At 49.3% G+C, this 19,775-nt stretch overlaps 1 protein-coding gene across 1 annotated transcript in view; it reads right to left on the bottom strand.

Annotated features, from left to right (window-relative positions):
* Positions 1-19,775, bottom strand: part of LOC144120883 (transducin beta-like protein 2) — a 232,415-nt gene that overhangs the window by 159,165 nt on the left and 53,475 nt on the right. The window lies entirely within an intron of this gene.

Raw genomic sequence — 19,775 nt, 5'->3', positions numbered from 1 at the left:
TAAATAGGGAGTAAGCTGTACTCTGTAGTGCACTGCCTTTTTATAAAAGGGAGTGCGCTAGAGGAAAGCTCACTCCCTTTTTTACTCCCGTATAGGAATATTCGTGTTTAGAGTGTAGATAGGTGGCGGCTTCCAGAGGCGCAACCAGGGAGAAAAATGAGACGGTTCGAAAAATGCGCATGACGACGCGGAAACGATGCGAGAAAGCACGCACCGCGATTGCCGACGCATAGTTCGGCGTGCATTCTTCCCTAGTGTCACCTTGGACGCTTGCTTTCTTCGGGCCCGCATTCCATATGCGTGCTATTAGACTCTTCATCAGGAATCGGCTGGTTTATTATTGTCTATACGAGCAATGCGTCTGCGACCAGTTCCGGCGAGAGAACACGACACCCGTCGCGCGCTCGGACGGAATGCGACGCCGCGTCGGAATAAACAAGCGAAACTCGATTCCTGAAAGGTGTGCTGGAAGACGGCATCCTTGATCGATCGGATAAGGGAGCTCGATGGACGCGCAGCCATGTCGAGAAAACTGCGGAGAGAAATTTAATACTACTCTTCCTGATGACTATAGATTTTTATGGCGCAAGGGCATCTACGGCCAAAGAATGCCATGGCACAAGGTATTTTCGACTTCTCAAGGCGGGTTCAAAGACCCATTTTCCAAGAACTTCACCCTAAATAAGCCGAGTACCTGACCAAGCTTGTACCCATTGTATCACCGATGGGTACCCGGCGGCACTGGGGATCGAGCCCCGCACCTCCCGCATGCGAGGCGGATGCTCAACCACTTGGCCACCGCTGAAAACTACTCTTCCTACCTCCGGAGAAAGGAATAATGGACGTGATGATGATGATAATTCAAATTTAATGACGCAATGGCAGCAACTTGGAGTCATTTTCCCAGTGACTACAGCAAATGGCTAAATAGCGCCATGGGTAAGTTATTTTTTTTTTTGCCTTCGTGAGGTGGTGTCAAAGAGCCATTTTCTAAGCATTTCACCCCGAACAAGACGATCATCAGGCAAGGGGAAAGCCTGCATTCACGGGAAAACAGACACGTGTGCCCTGCTGCAATGGGGATCGAACCCCGCACCTGCATGCCTCATAGGAGGCGGACGAATGCTCGTAGAGATGACCGCATGGCGCAACGACAAAAAAAAAAAGGAAACGGGAACGATATATACAGTAGTCTTGCACGTGTATATGGCGTTGAAATATGAATTCATCTTCTTCGCCAAGGCGAAATCATTCTCAGCTTGAACAAACGGTGCTTGCCTTAAGCGTATGCTTCACCGCGTTCTCAAACGTGCAACTGTATAATGATGCAGCGCTTCATCTTTCCCAATTCCGAACCAACCTGCTGGCGAAATCAGGAGCCCATCCGCACTAGTCCACACTGACTGCAGCCAACAGCCTGATGACAATCACAGCAATGAGGCTGATAAAGATCTTTCATGCTCGCTAAGTCGATGCTTTAGACATCTCCCACTTTGTCCAACATATGGCACGTGTCAACAGGAGCTGACGAATGACAGAAACCCCATAATCCCCACAGTTATAATTTCCTTAATGCGCGAGAACTGCTTTTTTTTTTAGCCATGGAGAAAGGAAAGTTGAAGCGCCATATCACTAAATTGCCTTAAAACGTAGCGTGGAATGCTTGAGGCAATCATCAATTGTGAAAGTGAAGCAGAACAAGGTGACCTGCGCAGCAAATGCAGTAACATGGGCCTACGTCTTTGACTACTACTGCCACTATATATACTGCTTCTTTCTGGTGCATACTTTCGCGCCCTTAGACATGGGGACTGCGTATAATTATTTTCTGGACTCCAGAGGAAAGTCGTGTTTTTCAACTACACATATTAACACCGTTTTCTCCGATAAAATGTCAGTTGCACGGCTGCTGTGGTGTTTGCAAGGTGTCACATCTTCCCAGCCCTGCGCTCTGCCCTGTCTCTACTGAGCTCTGGTGCACGTAATTCACCCGCCTTTGTCACTGTGCGCCGCAGTTACGTTAGGTATGTATTGTTTCAGACTTGTCCAATCGTCGACTCTCCAAGAGGGAAAGTTCTGCATAGAAGAGCAGTGATGTCAGTCGGCATGTTCAGAGCCGCCGTCTAAGAAAAAAAGCAGGCCCCAGGCGAAAAAAGAACAGGAAATGAAAGACGAACACAAAATGGTGAAATAATAATTGGTTTTTGGGGAAAGGAAATGGTGCAGTATCTGTCTCATATATCGTTGGACACCTGAACCGCGCCGTAAGGGAAGGGATAAGGGAGGGAGTGAAAGAAGAAAGGAAGAATTGGAGGTGCCGGAGTGGAGGGCTCCGGAATAATTTCGACCACCTGGGGATCTTTAACGTGCACTGGCATCGCACAGCACACGGGCGCGCGGCCGCCGCGGTCGGGTTCGAACCCGGGAACTCCGGATCAGTAGCCGAGCGCCCTAACCACTGAGCCACCGCGGCGGGGAAAAAAAAAATGGTGGAAAAATTAATGGGATGCAATGGAATTTAATTTCTCACATTTATTCATTTTGCTTGCATGGATTAGAAGCTTGTCCTCGTGATATTAATATAGTTTTTTAAGGAGGCAAAGGCTGGAAGATAAGAGAGCAGGAAGTTCAAATTTATATGCTGTCGCTAAAGGCAAAACAAAAGACCTTGCATGAGTTCCAATGTCAAAGGCGTTTCAGTAAATGCCTGCAGACTGCAAAGATCAATAACATCCCTCCGTATTGAGGGCGCAAAAGCGGCTCTAGAAGGAAAGACTATAGAAGCACCGCTCAAGACGTCCAATGGGGGGCAATGCCCGCAGGTGAAAAGCTAACTGCGGACAAAAAACATTCAGGCTATTGGCATGGACATGCATGCCAACTATGCCAGACCCTGGAAAAAGAATGCGACCAGCTTTCGAAACATGTACGGACTCCAAATATATCGTACACGGCTGCTTTCCGGAACTCAACCCTTACAGACTGTACTATCGGGTGGGGGGGTGGGGGGGGGGGGGGCAAAAGTAAATGGTCTGGTTTATTGGGGTTTAACGTCCCAAAGCGACTCAGGTTATGAGGGACGCTGTAGTGAAGGGGTCCGGAAATTTCGACCACCTGCGGTTCTTTAGCGTGCACTGACATCGCACAGCACTCGGGCCTCTAGAATTTCGGCTCCACCGAAATTCACCCGCCGCGGCCGGGATCGAACCCGCATCTTTCGGGTCAGCAGCCGAGCGCCATAATCTCTGAGCAACCGCGGCGGCAGCTAAAGTAACTGTGCCCCCCCCCCCCTCCTCCTCTCCCCCTCCAAGTTTCGAATGGCAGGCTGCGTCTGAACGGGTTAACTAATCGACAGAAGTGCGGCGTCTGCAAGAAAGAGGAGCGGAGAGTACTTTCGCGCCTGTAGCAAACATGCAGCGCCTTCCAGAAACAACCATCGGCCTTGCTAACTCATAAAACATGTTGGACGGTATATGGGCGGCTCGTGACACTCATAACAGCTCCCGATCGGAGGCTGCGAAATCCATGAAACGCTGCGTAGTTCGTCAGTGCAGCGGGTTACTGACGTAGTACGATTATAGTGCTCGCGTGTCGACCGTCCAGCTATTGGCGAGGACAGAACACTCTACAGACATCCATGAAAATTCACAAATTCCTGCTCCTGAACAACCGAACTCGCTTTTGCCCATCCGCACATCTAAACTCTGCAGTCTACGTGCATACAACATACACCCCAAGAAATTACTGTACATAAAGGCACAGCGCGACTGAGACAGACACAGCGACTACATTAAGTTGCTGTGCTACCGGCCGCAAACTGGGCACGAATGCTCGGGCAAGAATGTTTGGGCTGACATTAGCCCCGCGGAGCGTTGGCCGCTAAGTCCGAGACCACGCTACACGCTGTGCTTAAGGCTGACTACAGAGTAGCATGACCTGAGACTCAGGGGCCAGGGCCTCTCGGCGCTAATGTCAGCCCAAGCATTCTCGATGCTCGAGCATTCGCGTGAAGTTTACGGGCGTCGGTACAAAGAAGGCAACGCCTGCTGAAGCCGAAGTGCCCGCAAGCAGCCCGACGGAGCGCGCAGTTAACCACAATTTCCACGCCACACACACGACAACACGACGTATCCTGCCGCCGGACATGATTCAAGTGAAGTCGCGACCCATGTGTTCAATACAGCGCAGCTGACGAAAGTAAAACTGCACGTTCCGAACCGTTTATAGTTCCAAGTTCACGGGCCTTTTACTGCCCACGAGAATATAAAAGTCGCTGTTCCCGCAGCCCGGAGTAGTAGTAGTACATAGTGGCACGTGTAGGGGTCGCAGTAAACGTTATCGGGAACAAGGACCAGCACTTCGTGCCACCCGGAATCACATATAGTTCGCCCGTGCGCGCAGTTTCAGGGCATACAAGTTTCGGATGTATGCAGTTTCGGCGCGTTCGGAACTGTCCGCATCGCCACGCGCACACCGCGAGGTCGACACGCGTGCCATCAAAGCGGCATCAAAAAGCGGCGCTTCCTCGCGCCCTTATGGCTTCGCCGTTAAAGAGGAAAGAGCAACGTTTTTTTCGGTCACGGGCACAACCGACTCAGTTCCTGCACAGAGAGAGAGATCAGTTCGAGCCGTTACAATGGGAAGCCGCGCCGGCGCAGCGACCTTTCTTCTATACCACAAGCCAGAAGTCGACGCAAGAAAGAAATGAAAAGAAGGAAAACGAAATAGAACAAGGAACTCGTGGAACTCGGCAAACGACCGGATGAAGAAACTTTTTTTGTTCTTACGTTTTTCGACCCCTCGCGCACGCTATTCTCGAAATTCTCTCTCTCTCTCTCTCCCTATCTGTCGCTTCCCGGGCTTTGACTTTTCTTTATTTCTTTTACGCCGTCGGTCCGTGTCTTGATTGCCGGCGCAGCGTGACAGCAGCAGAGGCAGACGCACTTCGCGCAAAAGGCCACGATGACGAAGCGGCGTCGGAAACAGCTGTCGGCTGGTACAGCGCCACCGCTACCGCCCAAATCCCTCTTTTTTCCTCGATTTCGGCGCGCGCGAGCGCGTGCGTTCTCTAAAAACAGGCAAAGTGTCCAGGACGCAATGCGCGCTTGGCAGCGCGCCAACAGCAGGGCGCCAAATCCAAGCGCTGTTGCCGTACGCATGCGGAAATTAGACGCAGTGCCATTTCTTTCCCAAGAACTGGATCTGCGTAGTACGTAACGCGCGCTCAATACGCAATGCCAAGAAATGGCACTACGTGTTGAGTGTACGCTTTCTACACCGCTCTCGCTAGGTTGGCAGTCGAAGGCGCCGTTTAAACGAAATTCAGTAGAACGAAAGGAACAATGACATTTCGCCGAACTAAATGTCATTTGCTTTACACGCCGCTCCCGCAACATGCCGCAAACTGATCCCGTCTACCAGTGACACGGTGAAATAGTGGCGGAATGGTGGTCGTAAGGCCGCGCTTCATCAACGCGTACATTTTTCTTTATTCCCTTAGCTTGCGGTCACTGCGGGCCTCCGGTCTACGTGGAGAGCTCTCAGTGAAGCTCTGAGCTCCCTTCTATCCGCGTTCCCCCCCCCCCCCCCCCCCCCCCCCCCGCAAGCAGTGGCAAAGGCGCAGGAGGCACTGGCTGCTTGACAGCACCGCTGTGACGGCCGGACACCTGGCTTTGTTAAGCGCACCAGGAAAGCATGCGAGGCGCACACAACTAGCACGTGGCGCCGCTTGGTCTTAGGCAGCATTCCAACTGCGGCAGACCCCGATACTGCGCGTCTGCGGAAATATGCGAACCACCACCTCGCATTCCGCGATGCCCCCCCCCCCCCCCCCTTTTTTTTTTCTGGCATGTTCGATGACACGTCGCGGTTCTCCGCCGTCTGACATTCCTGCGGCCAGCCAGTGGGTCAGTGGTCCCGCCAATTAGCTAATAAAAAAAAAAACGCTGCATCCTTCGAGAGGCGACGCGCGGGTGCGGCAGGGAAGGGGAGATCATCAAACACTAAGGGCGAGAACTCCCCTCGGGGAGAGGGTTTTCAGAATGTTTTTTGTATGTGTTTCTTTTTCTTTTTACCCAAGCCCTGAGCTCGAAGTTGGGCCCAACCTTCAGGGGCTGTGGCTACCTCCACTGGTTATCGAAGCTTAGGGCGAGCCTCGAAATATGCCCACCCTAACTTGCTTGTTTGAAAAAGCTTTAAAATTGCATGTAAAATCATTGGAGGGCAGTCTTGTCTAGTTGAGGTAGAGGCTCCGTGCAGTGGCACGTAATTGTACAGACCTAGGCTCTAACCTCGGGTCGATGAGTAAGGTCTTGTCGAGTTTCTCTGTGTGAGATCTTTTCTTTTAAGTTACAGTTTGACTGTCTGTGTGACTCAACTTGTAACGCAGTGTTTGCCCTTGTACATCCTGTAAATGTATTTTCTCTTTATCTCCATGATCTGGCATCAATCATCGTCTGCTCATTCAACACCGTCGAATTCACGTTTGGAGAGGACCTGTGCCCCTCCGAAGAAACGCAAAGAACCATCTTGAATTTACTGCGGTGATCCAATGAGAAGGAATTAACACTAGCGCGATATGTAAAGTGTCACAATAATCACCGCTGATCTTAAATGCCTGCTCCAATTCAGCGCATGCGCAGGTGACACGTCATGCTCTGTAATTTTCTTCTAAGCATATACACGCAGTCTTCGTCAGAATTTCTCAAGCCATCCACAAAGCTTGCTTTTAAGTCGGATATGCCTTGGACGCGGCAGCGGCAAGGGCTCTGCTCACTTTATATAGAGAGAATTAGAGCTTGGGACGGCTGCTATAAGTGGTCCACTGCGCGGTTCAAAGGAAAGAAAGAAAGAAAGAAAGAAAGAAAGAAAGAAAGAAAGAAAGAAAGAAAGAAAGAAAGAAAAGAAGCCAGGAATACGTGCACCATTAGAAACCAAAGAGGACGCAGATATTTGTACAGCTGACTTTGAATCACACAAAGAAAACTTGTTTCATATCTGATAATATGGCAAGATGTGCAATGGAAATGGTATGGTATGTAGAATTTAATGTTCCAAACATTGGGCTAGAGGGACGTCGTATAGTGGAGGGCTACTGATTAATTGCTAGCATCTGAGGCTCTGGTTTATGGGGGTTTAACGTCCCAAAGCGACTCAGGCTATGAGGGACGCCGTAGTGAAGGTCTCCGGAATTTTCAGTCACCTGGGGTTCCTTAACGTGCACAGAGATCGCACAGCCCACGGGACTCTAGCATTTCGCCTCCATCGAAATTCGACAGCCGCGGCCGGGATCGAACCCGCGTCTTTCGCGTCAGCAGCCGAGCGCCATAAGCACTGAGCCACCGCGGCGGCTCTGCGTCTGAAGGTCTTTAAGATGCACCGACATCGCACGCAGTACACGGGCGCCTAATGGTTTTCGCCGCCATCGTAACGCGGGGTTCGAACCCGCGTCCCCGGGCTCAGCAGTCGAGCGCCCCAACCACCGGGCCTCTGAGGCGGGTTATATACAAAGGAAAGGTCACACGAGGTCATGCGGTCAGGGCAGCACCACGATGCTCAGATTCCAACACGTATTCTGCAGCTTTACGTATATTCCTGTCTGGTATTACAGCGGCACCCTTTGCCAACAAGAGCGTTGCAATATGTAGCACTGCTTCGAGGCCCAGTTGTCGAGACTATACACAACGTGGTCGAGATTCGCCGGCAAAGCGTGCGCCGGAGCGAGTTCCCCGAACTCGTTCGATGCCCACAATATCGTTTCCAGGGAACGCCATTAAATTCTCCCCGGGAAAGGAGCCATAAGCGACTGCCACATGCGAGGGTACACGCCATTAATCGGAAATGTCGTTCGATGTGCTTCGTTATAGGGATAAAAGAAATGACAGACAAAAAGCCCCTCGCCGAGTCGGGAAGAGAAATATTGCAAGGCGAACAAGAAAACCGGTGCACACGCGACCAGCGACACCACCGTGATTGATTATTATCGTTTAGGCATTGTGCGCGACTCATCGCGGAGACCTTATTCTGATGATGATTGTGAATTTTTATGGCGCAATGGCCGTGACACAAGGTATTTTTCGTTTCCTCAAGGTGGGGTCAAAGACCCATTTCGCACGCATGCATTTTACACTAAATAAGTCGAGCACCAGGCCAGGGGAAAGCTTGTACCCAATGTATCACCGGTGGGTTTGCGGCGGCACTGGGGATCGAAGCCTGCAACTACCGCATGCGAGGCGGAGAGACCTTATACTGAACGCTTCGGCACGCCGCATACAGCGACCGGCACGCCACCACGGCCTTCTTTATCGGCACTTTAAGCCGAGTACAAGCAGGAATTCACTTGTGTTGAGCTGACACTTTATAGTGCAGACAGATCACATCGAACTCGATTTCATGATTTAATGCATCGCGCATTTCTTACGAAAACATATGAATGCTCGGAATAACTCCCGGCCACTTGCGTTGCGCTTAGCGCTAATTTGGATGCTTTTTTTTTTTCACGAAACGCGGTTTCCTAATAGGCTCTTTGTGTGCGTTCTGTATACAAATGACATGAAAGTGCTGTACTGCTCACGAAAAACTGATTAATCGAAAATTTCCATTGTATGTAGGACGCTTCAATTCGGCATTAAAAATACTCCATAGATTGGAGAAACGGTCACATAGTGATTGAAGAGCCGACTCTAGAGCATACAGCAAATATGTGACATTGCGATTATAATGCCTTTTTGATACCAGATTAGCTGTAAAAAAAATTTTCAGAAAGAAAAAAAAATCGGCAGAGGCACTTAATACTGCTTACGTGTGAGAATGCGAAAGCCGTAGTGTCCCAGGGTGCATTGATACCCACCGCGTATGTCCCCACCCGGAACGCTGTACGACGAATGGTTACATGACAATTTTAATATGAAAATTGTTTTCTTTTAAGAAAGTAAATGGCGCCGAAAGTGTCTCACATCTCGGTGGACACCTCAACCGCGCCTTAAGAAAAATGCATAAGGCGCATATGTCGTGGGTTCGAATCTTTGTTACAAGCTATAGCCTCAAACCTGACTACCACATGTAAGCCATATGCGACGAGAAATCGTATGACGTCACCCGGAACGCTGTACGACAAACGGTTGCGTCACAATTTTGTACGTATGTTGGCGGGAAAACTGGCGCCACATGGAGGTCGGCCAGTGACGAGTATACGTATATAGACGGACGGCATGTACGTGATTTTCTGTAACGGACGTGCTCGGCTTGCTGTGTGCGTCGCACGGCCGCTTAATGACGTCACCCTATTTTCCTTGCCATCACTGGGATTTTCTGTACTGCCTGCGAGTACACACACACACTTGCCGCCGGCTTTTCTCGTAATAGGACTTAAGCAATGCTCTTGCATTAAAAGCGCTCAGAATATATGCTATAAACGTTTCCATATGCGACGTATGCCTTCGCTGCAGTGATTGGGAATACACACACGGAACAGTATCTGCCTAGTGCCTGCAACAGGAAGCGGTCGTAATGTGTCGGCAGCTTTCACGTGCACTGCTTTTGACAGTCAGAAATGAAAGCTATACTGCGTCGTCACGTGAGGCGGTCATTCGTGGTCGTCTTTCTACACTGCAATGATTTTTTTTTCATAGAACGCAACAGCGATTTTGACGTTTAGTTGATGGAGAGCTAGCAAAAAAACAAAAACAAAAAACCCTCCTTGCTTATCAGATGGGAACGTTGTCAGGCTAACATCGACGCTTACATGGACGACCTGTCTCGCACAACCACTTCGACTATCATTTTTTATGTGTTTAACTCTCTTGATCGACAGTTATGTTTTGGCACTTCTATAGAGCGTGAGTGCAGAGTGCCTGCTGCATAGTGTGTGTTGCGTGTTGACTGTGCGCAGTGTGGGTGCACAGAATGTGTTGCATATAACCTGCGCGCAATCCGTGCACATGGTGTGCAGGACAGCATGTATTCGCAGAGTGTGTTGCATGGTACGTGTCTGTGCACAGCGTGTGTTGCATCGCGTCTGTGCTTAGCGAGCGTTGCATTGCATAGTGCGAGCGCATAGTGTGTGTGCAATGTGTGTATTGCATAGAGCCTATATATAGTGTGCACGCACAGTGCGTTGCATTGTGTTTGTGCAAAGTCTGTGTGCCCAGTTTTTGCATAGCGTACAATTGCGCATACCGTAATATACAGTGTGGTATCTGTGACAAGCATATTGTGTACGCGCTGTTAAATAGTGTGTGTGCTCGCGGCAAGCTGCTCGGCTGGGGACACGCACCAACTCAGCCCGCGCAGAGAAGCTGCCCTAGCTACAAAGGCTATCCGAGACGTGATCTGCGAACGACAGGCGGCGGTTTTGAGAACGCGGACGGAAGTGAGTCAGTCGTCTGGCGCTGAGCGTAATGGGCGAGCTTTACGCAGAAATCCTTAAGGCAGTCCGGCAAACAAGGCTCACGGCGCTTCCTTGGAAAGACGCAGGAAGAAACCACGGCACTATCTCTGTTGTACGTGCGTTCACCCTCATTACGACGACAGACAGCCCGCCTCGACACAAAGCTATACTTGCACATACAACTGGCAGGGAGTGGCAGGTGCTTCCATGTACAACTGACAGAAAGTGACAGGTGCTTGCACACACAACTGACAGGAAGTGGCAGGCGCTTGGACATACAACTGGCAGGAAGTGACATTAACACGAATACCAGAGGGTGGCAAGTGACGGGCTGGTCGCACTACACTGCTGCCCTCTATGGCAGAGAGAGGGGATGCGACATTTCAAGGCGTTATTCGAGGACGGAAAGACCGGGCCACGACTTTCTTCCGCTGACCTCTGTATAGTGACAAGTGCAGTTGAAGATGGTGTATAGAGGAGCACAGCATTTAGTTGCTAGGCATTAGATTAACGATGATCGAAAACGGAGTAGCCTACTCTATAGTTTAGCTTTGACAGGTGCAAAACAGGCGAGCAGTTTGATAGTGGGCGGAGTTAAGGCAAGGCTACGAGTTAAGTAGCCAATTAAGTAAATTAGGGCGGTCATATATCGAGGCCCGCCCTAAGCTTCGATAACCAAGGGAGGTAGCCACAGCCCCTGAAGGTTGGACCCAACTGCGAGCCCGGGGCTTGGCTATAAAGAAAAAGAAACATATACAGAAAACATTTTGAAAACCCTCTCCCCGAGGGGAGTTCTCGGCCTTAGCGCTTGATGCTCTCCCCTTCCCTGCCGCACCCGCGCGTCGCCTCTCGAAGGATGCAGCGTTTTTTTTTTTTTTTTTTAGCTAATTGGCTGGACCACTGACCCACTGGCTGGCCGCAGGAATGTCAGACGGCGGAGAACCGCGACGCTTCGGTGCCATCCAGAATGCCAGAAAAAAGAACAAAAAAAAAGGGGCCCATCGCGGAATGTGAGGGGGTTCGCATTCTGCCGCCGTGGGAATGCTGCCTGAGATCAAGCGGCCCCACGTGCTCGTGGTTCGCGCCTCGCATGCTTTCTTGGCGCCAGGTGTCCTCGGCTGTCACAGTGGTGCTGTCAAGCAGCCAGTGCTTCCTGCGCCTTTGCCACTGCTTGCGGGGTAGGGGGGGGGGGGGGGGGGCGGGGTGCGTAGACCGGAGGCCCGCAGTGACCACAAGCTAAAGGAATAAAAAAAAAAGATATGCGCGTTGATGAAGCGCGGCCTTACAAAGGGTATACCAAGCACGGTGACTTGACGAGCTACTGCGGAAACACTCATATTTCAGCAGAGCGAAAAAACAGGACACAGCGAGAGACAAGCGCAGAGCGTCAACTAGTTTATTATTCTAAGAAAGAGTAGCTATATAGAGTCGCCGTGTCCGACTCCTGTATAGCTACTCTTTCTGAGAATAATAAACTAGTCGATAGCCTGAGCTTGTGTTATCTAGCGTCTCTCGCTTTGTCTCGTTATTTTCGAGCTGCTCAGACATTTATCCACACCAACTCGCCCGGCTGTCTGTTCTCCTTAACGGAAACATAAATTGCGGGGGAGGGGGGGGGGAAGGCGGATTTCATTCGACAAAAATGAACTATTCACAGTTAGCGAACAACCCGCTGACCGTGCTCAGTACAAGCGCGTACAATTATAAGTTAAGGGAAGATAGCTTGAGTAGTAGGCGACGACGGACAACATTGTAAAAAATCTAAAATGGTGGACTGATGTTGAGATGCGTGCGACTGTCGCGATGAAAAAAAGAGCTAGCCGAGTTTCACAGAAACGACCTTGGCAGAAACCACGCAATTTAGAACAAAAAAAAAGTTAACGGATGACACGAAAATGCCCACCCGGCAAAAATCAGAATTGCTTCCATGATTTCTGAACAAGCACAGACACTAATTACGAAGGAGAAGAATGGTTACCTTTTCTGAAGGCAGAAACAGTACCTTTCCAAACCCCGAGTCAGCGGGAAATGAACCGGCATTTCGCGATTCCTCAACGGTAAGTGACCAAAAAAAAAAAAGGCAGCTGAAATGTTTGGTATTTCCGAGCACTTCAGCATCCACACAGTCTGATCCTTCTGAGGACGAATTTTTAGACTAATAGTGACATTATAAATACCAGCTGGCCAGGTGGACAGTAACGGACTTTGTTTGAGGATATGCGTACGGTGAGGGCGAGGAAATTCACAGGTGCTTCGTTAGTGACGACGGAGCGAAAGTTTAAAAAGTTAGCGACTTCGTTTCCGTGTACGGGGAAGCCATTACTGTCAAGCAAGGAAACAGTGTTGGAAGCAACAGGGCTAGCGGTTTTTCCAGAAAAGCATGGGGCCACTACGCAGCATAGAAGGCATGCGTTATTGTAATAGTTATTGCGTGCTGTAATCAGCAGGACGCGTTGTTGGGTGAGTAGGTGCGTAACGAATTCAGCGAGACGAGTTGCGCTATATTTAGACAGTCACGTGAGACTGGCGCTGCTCCCATCCTGTCTTTCTTGTGATTGTCTAAATAGCGCAACCCATCTCGTTGAATTCAAGCTGCTGCAGTGACATGTGACACTCATGTGACGCCGAATACTGTTTCATGCCCTTATAGAGCTCTGGCACAACGAAGTGGTCTTTTTTTTTTTACTTCCGTTGATCAAACGCTTTTGTTGGTACTAATCTACTGTCAATGAGCGCGCTCGGTATGGTAAAATAGTCGAACGTCGGTACAACGAAATAACGGATATAACGAAGGAATGACAATTACTCTTGGAAGCTGTGTTAACACGGGCTATAACGAAGTTACGGCTATAACGAAGTAATCGCCGGGCTCCTTCAACTTCGTTATAACGAGGTTCAACAGTAGTAGGTATGTACAGCCTTTGTCAAAAGTTTGGAGGCCAGGAGGTTTGCTTCCAAACCGTGCAGTGGGGCTCTTGCATCACCTGCGGAGGTCCTATGCTTCGGAGAGGCGAGGTCGAGAGTTCACTCGCTTTAAAGAGATTTGGAACGGTGATGATGCACAACGAGCCACAAGGCGTGATCTAGGATGAAAGGCACTGTGCTTTTTACTTTTGAAAAAGGGTGTACTTTTTAATTAGCCGCATTAGTTATTTTTTAAGTAACTAGGTATATAGCTGATGCATCGCGGGCGACAGCAAGCAGCAAAATTATCAGAAATATAGTTGTCGTTTCATCGATCACGCTTGCATATAGTTGCAGTATGTGTTACTGTTCACCGAGCCTCTTTGAACGCGCTGCAGTGTATGAAGCCATGTACTACAGCGCGATCAGTCAGAGGAGCAAGGAAAGCGCGCGAAGAAAACGCACTCCCACGCGTTTTTAGAGAGAGAGAGAGAGAGAAAAACATTATTGGCGCCAAAAATTGGTCGACTCAGCGGGGCCCGGGTGTCTTCATGTTGAAGTTCCGAGTCTTCCAGGGGTGGTGCCCTTATTCCTCGCGTTTTTAGAATGAAGTCTATGAATGCTGAACAAGCGGTCGGTTAAGCGCATAGGCTCTTAAGCGCGTAGGCGTAGAGACCTATCCGTGCCTAGCGTCGAGGAACTAGTGGATTTCAATCTCGGTGTAATCGACGGCCGTCCCACACATAATAAAAAACCCACAAAAAAAATCAGTAATAAGGATAGAGGAAGAGGCCTACTCTCAAAAACACAAACAAAAAAGGAGGGATTGGGAAAGGGGAGGGGGGGGGGGGGTCAGCACAGATGAGTAACCGTTTGCAGCCGGACTGATGATAGAAAACCCGTTAGCCTCATTTCGCATGCGCTGGCGAGCGCTAAAGACGCAGCTCTTCGATTTTCTTTGGCCGAGAAAAGAAGCTCATCGAGCTTCAAGAAACACACGAACTGTTTCCTTGTGTATAACACGGCACGGTTTTTCCTGCATCGGCTTTCTCTACCTTTCTGTCATTTATTGCTTTACTTTCTTACCTTATTTTTCGGCGGGCGGAAACAAAATGCGGGAAACTAAACAAAGCAGTGCGCGCGTGTTAGCGCTGCTTGACTGCGGTCCCGCGCAAACATAACGCTTATACGTGTTGTCCTTAAAACAGGACAAAAGTAAACACGGGCGGGTTAGTCCAACTTATTTTTTTTTCTTTCTGTTGCTGATTCGCGGCCGATAAAACCAGACGAAAGCTGACCTGAAGCCGCATCTCCAAACAACTTCGTCGAACCGACAAAGATAAACAGATGGAGAAAGAAATAGAGCGGACTGTTCGTCTTCGAGGAACTCGAACGCCGTTTGCTTTCCACTGCGCGTATAGGCAGAATTTTTTTTTTTCGCAGGCTTTGCGTACTTAACGTCCGCGTATCAATCCGCGACTGCGCCGGATTTTGCGCTTGAGAACAAAGTGTCGGAACATGATGAGTGGCGACCCGCCGCGGTGGTTCGGTGGTGACGGCGTTCCGCTGGCTGACAAAGTGCAATGTCAGGGATCAAATCCCGGAATCGGCAGCCTCATTTCGATGGAGGCGAGGTGCAAGGACACCCATGCGCGGTAAAAAAATTAATATCTGCCCGCTACTACAGTCGGATAAAACTCAAGAACGAAGGGCCAATTGCCCTTCGAAGCAGGCCCTGCAGCCAATGGCTTCGCCCGATTGTCATGACGTAGCGGTTAATTCATGGTCAATCCCCTGTCGCGCTAGGATAATCCGTGCTTAATCCCCTGTCACGCTAGCCCTACAGAGCATTAAGCGTGGATTAACAGCAACGTCATGAATATCGGCCGACGCCAGGCTGGATGACCTGCTTTGAGGGGTACCTGCCACTTCGTTATTGAACTGCACCCTGCTATATATAGATCCTCTCAAGAGTGCCCGTTGTTGGACAGCTCGGTCGTGCATCGTTTAGTAAGGCACTGCACAACACAAACATGAACAGCAAACAACAAAACATGGCGCACAAGGTCCTTGTCCACTTCACCTCCATGTTTGTCTTACGCAGTTACTTTGTTTATATATCCTTTTACGGCGAGGTTCAGGTGTTCCCTGAGAGTTACTACGCTTTTCCTTTCCTCATAAATCTGCGTTTTTTTCAGAGGCCAATGGTTGAAACATTGCCGGACACGACAGCAACGATAATAAGGTGTATCTGCTTATCTCAGGGCGCTGTACGAGAAACGAAGCGGCCACAGTTTTCTCATTCCAAGAAGCCATTCCCGTGTATATACTGCCCGATCCTCTGCGAAGCTATTTTCGCCGCAGCGAATACGAGGCCGTGGAGAACTGGGACGGGCGACGCGATGATACACGCGAGGGTTTTGAATGGTCGAGGGGAGGCCCGCCGAATCACGCGAGTTGACACGTGGAAAACACAGGACAAGCGCAGCACACCGCGGCAAAAATTCGAATGGCAACAAAATGGTAAAAGAAACGGGGGAAGGGAGGGGGGGGGGGGGGGTTCAGAAAGCGACAGACAGGAGTGCCTCTCCTCCAACATGTGGTTTCGAATACCCAGCATTGTGTGCGGCAACTGTTCAAGGAGGAAACGGAATACGGACAGGGTTCCCCAGAAGAAATCACTGTTTCGCTCTCAAGTTGAGATGCGTGTATTCGGTGGCAGGACAAATGCAGGCCGTTGTTCGTTTATTTCTTTATCTGTGAGTTTCAAGTTAATTCAACAAGGCGTTTAGTCGGAACAAAATGTTAAGAGACAGGCCCAGCCTATCACTGCTGGGATGGAGATGGCCGGAATATTTACTTATTTGTTGACAGATCGAGATGGTTCAATAACGAATCGACTAATCTGTGCATCAGTCAGCGTTGTTGTTGTTGTTGTTAGCCTATGAAAAGATGGCACATACTCTCACACTGGGGGATCGGCCAAGAATCGGGTGGCTATTCACCTGTACGCAGTTAATAAAAAGGAAAAGCACGCGGGAACGCAACACGGGGGGGATTTTTCCTCATGAACAGAAAAGGAATAAGAGTTTTGATTTCAAAGTAATAATAACAAAGAGAGGGATTAAATAAGAATGATTAAGTAAAAATGTAATAATTGATAAAAAAAAATCTTTGTAAGCGTGGAGTGATCAAATGACGGATCGATTTGATGGAAGCAGCAACTTCGAGCCAATCCTAGACAAGCAGAGCGTCTAATCTAAGCCGCATTCAGACGTCCTGCTCCATAACGCTACAACACTTTCGGTACGAACAACGTCTATGGAAAATGAAGGCGAAAAGCTACCAGGCACGTCAAGAGTTGCACGGGGAAACCTTATGGCGCCTTGATGCTTGAAAGACGAGGTCCCACGAGACAGTCGACATTTCACGAGGAAGGGGAGTCGCGAACACAAGAAAAACGGCATAAACTATAGGCAGAGACGAGAACAGCGACAAACGCCACTAGTGAACATAGTGCTGTGCGCGTGTGTTTTTATTGCTTCATCATGAAATAATCACGCGCGCAACCTGCACACACTTCTTACTGTGAAAATAGTTTTTGTGTATACTACCACTCCCCCTATATCCCCTCTTCCTGTCCCCTCACCTCTTTCATTTCATTTCTCCATTCTGCCTGCTGTCCTTTATTTCCGCTGCCCCAGCTCAGGTGCTTCAGTATCGATGGCAGATGCCGGGGCAAGCAAACATGTTTTCCTTCCTTTTTACTATTATTTTAATAAACAAAAACCACTTACTCGCCATTACCCAACGACGACCAAACGGACACAGAGTCAGTGTGAAACCGAAAACTAGCGTTCTTTGTACACTTTGTAGCCGTCAAAACTTTCAGCGGGGAACGAGAGGTGAGTGCCCCCCCCCCAGTAAAGGTGCACAGACATATGCGAGCCACAGCAGCAGGAGAACAAAACGATGGTCTAGGAGAAATAAAGTTCACCTGGCCACGGCGCTACAAGTGCTATGCTATATATAGACCGGGTGAAAAAGTGAAGAGGCGGGAAAGGAAAAAGCAAAGCACCTTTGGATATTTCGCATTCCGGAAAGCACGAATTCGAGCCTAACTATGTGGACAGTGACATTTACCGGAGGGCATTGAACGGCATTTGAACGTGGTCCCAGTGTACTCCGGCTCAGCGCTGCAGCGAATTAGTGTTAGGGCGAGTGAATAGGACCAACCCGAAACAGTGCCACGACTAGCTCTGCGCCATCAGAGGAGGGGTGGGACGAATCATAAACTGTACATCGTACGACGCATGATCAACTTCACTGTTGCAGTGGGACGCAGGTTAAAAAAAAAAAACAGCAGCTAGCAACAGCAGCCCATGTGTCGTAGTGTTCTGTATTTTTGCGCTAACTGGTCACAGCGCTAAACGAAGTCTATGTTTTAATGTCCCGCCCGGGCTAGCAAAGCAAACGCATGAAAATACTTGCGCTAGTGGTAATTTCACCGTGTGATAAGTCACGGATGTGGACACAGCTTCATTGCAGACGAATTTGTACCCGACTAAACCATCGGCAAGCCGGATCGAACCGCAGTACAGTCACCTTCGCTAAAGTTGCGGCAACCAAACTGCGCATGCGCGGGTGCTTGCCGCAGAAGCTCGGGCACTGCCACCTCAACTGTGTTAGCCGCGGACTGTCAGAGCGTGCATTCGAGAACAGACACAACGGAGAGTTTTAGAAAGTTTGCCACCCATTTGAGTTTCGAATGCGGTGGTCTCGCAGCAAGAAGCCTTTTTGTTTTGTCTTTTTTTTAGGGGGGGGAGGAAATGGCGCAGTATCTGTTTCATATATCGTTGGACACCTGAACCGCGCCGTAAGGGAAGGGTAAAGGAGGGAGTGAAAGAAGAAAGGAAGAGAGAGGTGCCGTAGTGGAGGGCTCCGGAATAATTTCGACCACCCGGGGATCTTTACGTGCACTGACATCGCACAGCAGACGGGCGCCTTAGCGTTTTAATAATAATAATAATAATAATAATAATAATAATAATAATAATAATAATAATAATAATAATAATAATTTGTTTTCGGGGAAAGGAAATGGCGCAGTATCTGTCTCATATATCGTTGGACACCTGAACCGCGCCGTAAGGGAAGGTATAAAGGAGGGAGTGAAAGAAGAAAGGAAGAGAGAGGTGCCGTAGTGGAGGGCTCCGGAATAATTTCGACCACCCGGGGATCTTTACGTGCACTGACATCGCACAGCAGACGGGCGCTTTAGCGTTTTAATAATAATAATAATAATAATAATAATAATAATAATAATAATAATAATAATAATAATAATAATAATAATAATAATAATAATTGGTTTTTGGGGAAAGGAAATGGCGCAGTATCTGTCTCATATATCGTTGGACACCTGAACCGCGCCGTAATGGAAGGTATAAAGGAGGGAGTGAAAGAATAAAGGAAGAAAGAGGTGCCGTAGTGGAGGGCTCCGGAATAATTTCGACCATCGAAAAGAGTTTGGGAGGAGAAGCTCATTTACCGCGTCTGGATACAGGCCATCGCTTGCACGGCAACTTAGAAAAGCGAAGCTTTTGTTTGGGTAAACTAGGCAGTTACACTTATTACATGATCGTTACAATGTGAGAAGAAAAAAAAAGCAAGCAACTCATCACGCGAACACAAAGCGAACAAGGGAGGGGGAAACTCCTCTCTTGCTCGCTTCGTGTTTACAAAAAAAAAAAAAAAACCATCTCCCTGCCCTCTCTTCACCACGGACACTCGTCACCCGACAGTCGCGGTATCGCGAGCCCAAAATATTCGCCCCTTTCAACGTTTCGCGCATTCTGAAGGTCTTCGTACGAGGTGACCGAAACTGTTATCCTTTGCATCGACGGACAAATAAGGGCGATATCCAGCAGATAAAAGAATAGGTTTGAAAAACAATACCGACGTCGTTCTTGCCCCGGTGATGCCCTGCATTGGTTATACGGACTGCGTGACAAAAAGGCAGCCCGTGGTTATCGGCGGTTCTCGAGGATGCGCGACGCGCATAAAAACGCACCCGCGGACTCGCCATAAAGCCTGCCGAAAAGCAAGCTGTTCCGGCGCTGACCGGATGCGGCTTCGCTAGGAAAAAGAAAGAGGCAAAAACAAACAAGGAAAAGTGCCAGCTTGGCGGAACGCCTCGGACGACGCTGCATCCGAGCGTGCATGTAAAGAGGCTTCTTTAACTTGTTTATTTTTTACTTCCTCCAAGAGAGCCCGGCACTCCTCCTCTCAGTGAATAGCGGCCAAGATCAACGACAGGCCGCGACGCCGCCGATGACGAAAGAGGTTCTGCACGCAACTATGTGGCGGTCTGCCAGATGCTCGCACGTATGCACCTGCGTGCGATACCCGGTCAATGACACAACGCAGTATACACTCCGTCCAGTTCTCCGTGAGGACGTCATCGCCGCGGATACGAGAGCGC

This window comes from Amblyomma americanum, chromosome 2, assembly GCF_052857255.1.
Source record: "Amblyomma americanum isolate KBUSLIRL-KWMA chromosome 2, ASM5285725v1, whole genome shotgun sequence".
Classification (NCBI taxonomy): domain Eukaryota; kingdom Metazoa; phylum Arthropoda; class Arachnida; order Ixodida; family Ixodidae; genus Amblyomma; species Amblyomma americanum.
This window is presented reverse-complemented; position numbering and strand designations above follow the sequence as displayed.